At 50.2% G+C, this 6,104-nt stretch overlaps 1 protein-coding gene across 1 annotated transcript in view; it reads right to left on the minus strand.

Moving 5' to 3' along the window:
* Positions 1–1,410, minus strand: part of LOC308678671 (myocardin-like) — a 48,264-nt gene extending 46,854 nt beyond the window's left edge. Inside the window, exon 1 of the mRNA XM_081345901.1 lies at positions 1,130–1,410. The gene's annotated coding sequence lies outside the window, so the exon portion shown is untranslated. The remainder of the gene's footprint in view (positions 1–1,129) is intronic.
* Positions 1,411–6,104: the final 4,694 nt, after the last annotated feature.

The following is a 6,104-nucleotide window of genomic DNA, read 5'->3' on the forward strand; positions in this document are numbered from 1 at the left end:
AGAAGAAGAAGAAGAAGAAGAAGAAGAAGAAGAAGAAGAAGAAGAAGAAGAAGAAGAAGAAGAAGAAGAAGAAGAAGAAGAAGAAGAAGAAGAAGAAGAAGAAGAAAAATAGTGGCGACAGAAGGTAAAGGAAGAGGAGGAGGAGAATCATCTAAAAGGAAAAAGAACAACGGGTTCTTAATCTCAGAAATTTCAGTAGGATCTTTTTTAGCAACGCTCACCTACCTTTAGAGTTTTTATTGTTGGACAGATTATTCGGATTTGGAATGGGTGATGGGCATTTAAATCTCCACAAAGCTGGAAGTCCAAGAGAGACTCTGAATTTGTAAAAGTTTTATGATTATTATTGCTCTTCTATTCTCAGTTGCCCTTGAAATGTTGAACTCAGACCTGCTGTAGAGATATTTTCAGTGGGCTGCCTACCTCAGGGGATTGTTGTGCAGCTCCAACAAGGAAAGGGGGAAAGAATCACAAACGCCCCATTCCAAATGCAATGGTAAAGAAGCAAAGGTTGCTGTAAGGATACGGCTGTGGGGGCAAGGACAAAACCACAACTGAACAACTGCGCAACCGGCAGAAAAACAGCAGGTGCAGCATGGCAATGGGCTCAAGGACCTGGCACCCCCACCCCCGCCCCATGGAAGAGGCTACATCAAAAGAATGATACAAGATTTTGCCCCAATCAGATAAATCAACACTTTTCACTCAAACAGTATCCCCACTTTTTTTTTTTTGCAGCTTTGGGGTACCAGTCCCTCACCATAACTTCCCTTTCTTGGTCTATTGGTTTCGATGTTCCCGCCTAGCAGTGGCAAGATTTATCTGAAAGAGGGAGTCGGGGGGGGGGAGAGGAAAGAACGACGTAGTGGGCTCTACCGGGTGAGCTTCTGCCTGCCCTGCTGGACGCTTAGCGGGGAGGTGGGCTCCACCGGGTAAGCTTCTGCCTGGCCTGACGGAAAGCTTCATGGGAAGCGACGACTCGGCCAGGTTCGGCCGCTTGACAGCCTCTCCGCTGGCTTTCGGGAGAGCCCGGGGGAGAGCGAGGGGGGATTAAGAGAGCCCGAGGAGTGCCCGCCGGGCGCCCCCCCCCCTGCAGCAGCCCCTGCCCCGAGAAAGCGCCCCGGCTCACCGGAATGGTCGACGAGACGGCGCGGGCCCTCCTTCTCCTGTGGCTGCCGCGGGCTCGAGGGCGCCCCGACGGCTTCTCGTGGAGGGTCGGGCGGCGGCGGCGGCGGGAGGAGGAGGAGGGGGCGAGCGCGCTCCTGCCTCTGCTGGCTGTCCAGGTGAGGCTGGCAGCGCCCGGCGAGCCCGGCGGCGCGGAGAGAGGCTGGGCCGAGCGCTCTGCTCCCACCCCCCACCCCGCGCCCGGGCTCGGACGGACGCCACCGAGCCGCCCCCCCCCCCGCCCAGCTCCCCGGCCCCGGGCAGCTGAGTCGGCCAGGCCGTGCGCCTCCGGCCCTCCCCGCCGGGGCCACCTGCCGCGACACCCGACACCCGGAACGCGCTGCTGGCTCAGCGGGACGGCCCCCCTCTCCTCCTCCTTCTCCTCCGAGTCGCCCTCGTCCTTCGCTAGGCCGGGGGATGCCCGCCGCTCCCGGCTTCCCGAAGCCGCCCTGCCCGCTCCCTGCACAGGCTTCGGGCAGAGCTGGCCCGAAGGGAACCCCGCGGAGAGGGACGCATCTCCCTAACGGAGTCCACCGTTGCTCGGGTTTGCTCCACGCAGCCTTTGGGACCTCCAGAGATCTGGGCCTTCCGTCCTGGGCTGGGAAGGATGGGAGAAGGGATGGCGATCCATTGGCAGGAGACAAGATTTATTTTTATTTTTTTATTTTAATCCCATTTATATAACGCCCTTCTCCGAAGACTCAGGGCGGCTTACAATTTAAGCACAAACCAATGTGCTTAAGCAATAGCCTTCATTCTATGTATATGCCTGCTTATTAGGGCTTTCACACACACACCCTAAGCGGCATTATTACAAAGTCAGCTTAATTGCCCCCAACAATCTGGGTCCTCATTTTACCTACCTCGGAAGGATGGAAGGCTGAGTCAACCTTGAGCCTGGTGGGATGCGAACCTGCACTAATTGCAGGCAGCTGGTGTTACTTAAGGAGGCATTAGCCCACTGTTCCGCCAAGGCTCTAAGATGGGGGGAAAGGATTCCTATGCTGCCTTCACTACTACTTGCGCTGATGTTGTCTTTGACGAGCCTTTCTTATGAAACCCCAAACTCTCAGTAGTCATAGGCAGGGCTTTTTTTTTTCCTCATAGAACGCTCAGAACGGAGTTCCGGCACCTTTTTGGGATGGAACCTTGTAGGGTAGGCAAGGTGGTTTGTATGACATGTGTGAGTTCCGGCACCTTTTTCTTTTACAAAAAAAGCACTGGTCATAGGGAAAGGTAAAGGTTCCCCCGCACATGCGTGCTAGTCGTTTTCCAACTCTAGGGACCGGTGCTCATCTCCGTTTCAAAGCCGAAGAGCCAGCGCTTGTCCGAGGACGTCTCCGTGGTCATGTGGCCGGCATGACTAGATGCCAAAGGCACACGGAACGCTGTTACCTTCCCACCGGAGTGGTCCCTATTTTTCTACTTGCATTTTTACGTGCTTTCAAACTGCTAGGTTGGCAGAAGCTGGGACGAGTAACAGGCGCTCACTCTGCTACACGGCACTCGAGATTCGACCCGCCAAACTGCCGACAAGCTGATCGACAAGCTCAGCGACCTAACCCACTGAGCCACCGCATCCCTCAGTAGTCATATCCCTCCTTAAATGTTTCTGGTCCATTACCAGAGAGCCAGTACGGTTGTAGTAGTTAAGACGCTGGCTTAGAAAGCAGGAGATGGCGAGTTGTAGTTCTACCTTTGGCATGAAAGTGGGCTAGGTGACTTTGAGCCAATCACCAGGAGACTGTAAGTTCTAGTCCCCCCCCCCATTTTTGTACAAGGTTTGCATCCTGTGGAGAAAAGGTCAGCGCTCAGAGCCCACATCCTGCCAGCGCAAAGTCCCGTTTCCTCCTTTTTTGCCTAATGGTGTCATAAAAGTTCTCATAGCTTCTTCCCTGCCATTAACACTGAACTAATTCTCCATTAAATCATTATTTGGGTGAGTTTTAGCCAGTCTCTCGGTCTCTCTCTCAGTTCAACCCATCTCACAAGGTGGTTGTTGGGAAAAAAGGAGGAAGGAGAATTACGTATGTTCGTTGCCTTGAGTTATTTATAAAGGAATAAGCTGGGATAAAAATCAAATGAAAATTAAATAAACCTTGGCTCCTCCCCCCACCCCCACCCCATTGAAATCTAGGTTCAGCTCTTTTCCAAGTTCAGTCCAGAACAAGCTGGACTGTTTTGTCTTTAAAAAAAGAAAAAAAAAGAAAACAGTGATAAACTTTCAGGGGGTCTTGGAAGAAGTCAAAAACTCCATCCCCCCAAAAAGAAACCCTATCCAAAGCGATCTACCTAGCGATGCCTTTTTCTTCCACAGCCCTTTCTTAAAATTCTTCTCCGAAGTGTCATGCAGAGGAGTCCCCGCTCAGAAATGGTTTGAATTTACATCCTTAGACATGTAAAGCCTGCTTACAAAATTCTTCAGAGGTGAAAGGCTTTCCTGTGGAGGAACTTACAAATCAGCAAAGAAGTGTATGGTGTTATTGCATAATTTCTCATCCGAGTTAAAGAGTTTTTGGAAGATTTGCTAATAGCTGCTTAGAAGAAACAATTCTGAATGAAAAAATCCATGTCCTTGGGGAAGTTTAGATCTTTATTGAATATTCAAAGACCAGAATTCGTGGTCAGGAGAGCAAAAGCTTTTCTTTTTAAGACATTTTTGGGGATCTCCTCCCCCTTTTTATATGTTTGCATCTGCAGAGGAATCTCTCAGAGCCCTGATCCTGCCAGCACAAAATCCAATTTCCTCCTTTTGGCCTAATTGTGTCATAAAAGTTCTCATAGCTTCTTCCCTGCCATTAACACCAAACTAATTCTCCATTAAATCGTAAAGCTTTTCATGGGGCCCCTGGCAAAATGGCTGCCTCACCCTAAGAAGCATCTTTGGCCTTTGAATGACTTGCCAGGGGCTGCCCTTCAAAAGCAGGAGGTGGGGGACCATCAGAAAAACGAAAGGTGACCTTGATTTAATTTCATTAATAAGGGTAGTTAATCTTGATGAGATAATTATTAAAAGTTGGGGATTTAATCGTTTTCTGATTTGGGCAGAGTGGTTGGAGGCAGCTCTGAAGCCCCAGGTGGACTAGCCTCATTAGGTTTGCTTTATTCTCCCTTAGCTCTTTCCTCTGTCTTTTCAAAAAAAAAAGTTAAATGGAGTTTCTGTAAATCTGAACTGATGGCTTTCACACATTTGCAAGTTTCCTTGCTCCATTAGCCTCATTTTCTCTTGTTCTTCCTTCCTCCCTCCCTCCAACCCCCACCTCTTCTGGGTTCTCCATTTGTTGCATAAAACACAACCCCACATTCAGCCACAGGTCCCTGGACGCCATTCACCAATGGCTGCATCTCAACCTGGTGGACGGGTGTGGGGAGAGTTGTGAAGTGTGGCTGGGCTGCGCTCTGTCTGACTTGCAACTGACTTGGTCGTATGCTGGGGACAGAGGCAGTGTCTCAGAAGGTGGGGACGGTGTCAGCATATAGGAAGAAATACTGCTAGTCCGGGGGTATGCTGGCTCAGGAATTCTGGGAGTTGAAGTCCACGAGTCATAAAAGAGCCAAGGTTGCCTACCCCTGTGCTAGTCCTTGATATACGACCATAACTGAGCCCTCAATTTCAGTCAGTGCCCAATTTTACAACCTCCTTTGTGGTGGTTGTTAAGTGGATGTGGCAATCGTAAAGTGAACGCTGTGGTTGGTAAGCGAACGCGGTCATCGTTCAGTGAACCTAGCGATTGCTATGGCATTTACTGAAGTTTACTGGTGTTTATTTCCAGTCACTGGCAAAAAGACAATAAATTGTGACCCTGTGAGTGCAAGGGGTCCCAGACATCCTACCTTTGAATACAGAACACAAGTACGGGTAGTCCTCAACTTACGACAGTTCGTTTAGGGGCTGTTCAAAATTACAGCGGCACTGAAAAAAGTGACTTACGACCATATTTCACACTTACGACCTTTGCAGCATTCCCAGGGTCTCGTGATTTGCATTCGGGCACTTGACAACTGGGTCCTATTTATGACGGTTGCGGCATCCTGGAGTCATGTGATCATCTCTCGGGGGCCTTCTAACTAGCAAAGTCAATGGGGGAAGCCAGCTTCACTTAGCAACCTTATTACTACTAACTTAACAACTGCAGGGATTCACTGAGCAGCTGTGGCAAGAAAGGTCATAAAGTGGGTCAAAACTCACTTAAACAAACCTCTCACTTGGCAACATCAATTTTTGGCTCGGATGTGGTTGTAAGTCGACGACTACAGTACCTTTTTCAGCATCCGTCATAACTTCAAATGGTTGCTAAGCAACCAGTCATAGGTGGAGGACCATTTGTAAGTAAATTTATGCCCAGTGAAAATCTGCCCGTGGAAGGGAGAGAAACCTGCTGGCCTGGGTGCACCAGCACCTCAGTGGCACGACACACGTGGGACGTTGGTGCTCGCAGGGGAGAACCCCCCGCGTTTTCGGGCAACCTGAGCGTGACTTGCAGCATTTGCCCAGTGGACAAGCCATCAGCACCATCCATAATTGCAGGGAAGGGCTGCTTCTGGTTGTGAATTCACAGCCGCTACTGGGCCAAGTGAAGGAGCCAAACGGGCCGTAGCAGAGAGGCATCTGCTGCGTTGTGGGGTGCAGGAGTCTTTTATAACTTATAGCAGCCCTGGGGGTGGGGGGGGAGGGCGGATTTCCCTTAACCAAATATCCTCCGTACTGTAGCTACGTGAAAGGAGGAGTGTCAGCTGAAGAACAAGACTGAAAACAAAGCAGAGAGGAAGAGCAGATCCTAAAACAGGTAGTAATTGTGAAGTTGGACCCCTGGAGATTTATTGCCAGGGGACTGGGAAAGGGTTGCAACATTGTGCTTCAAGTCGGTCCCGCGAGACTTTTTTGTTCTTTTTCTGCAGGCTCCAGGCCCACCCCTTGGCACTGGAAAATATATATATAT

This window comes from Vipera berus (assembly GCF_964194415.1).
Source record: "Vipera berus genome assembly, chromosome: Z".
NCBI lineage: Eukaryota > Metazoa > Chordata > Lepidosauria > Squamata > Viperidae > Vipera > Vipera berus.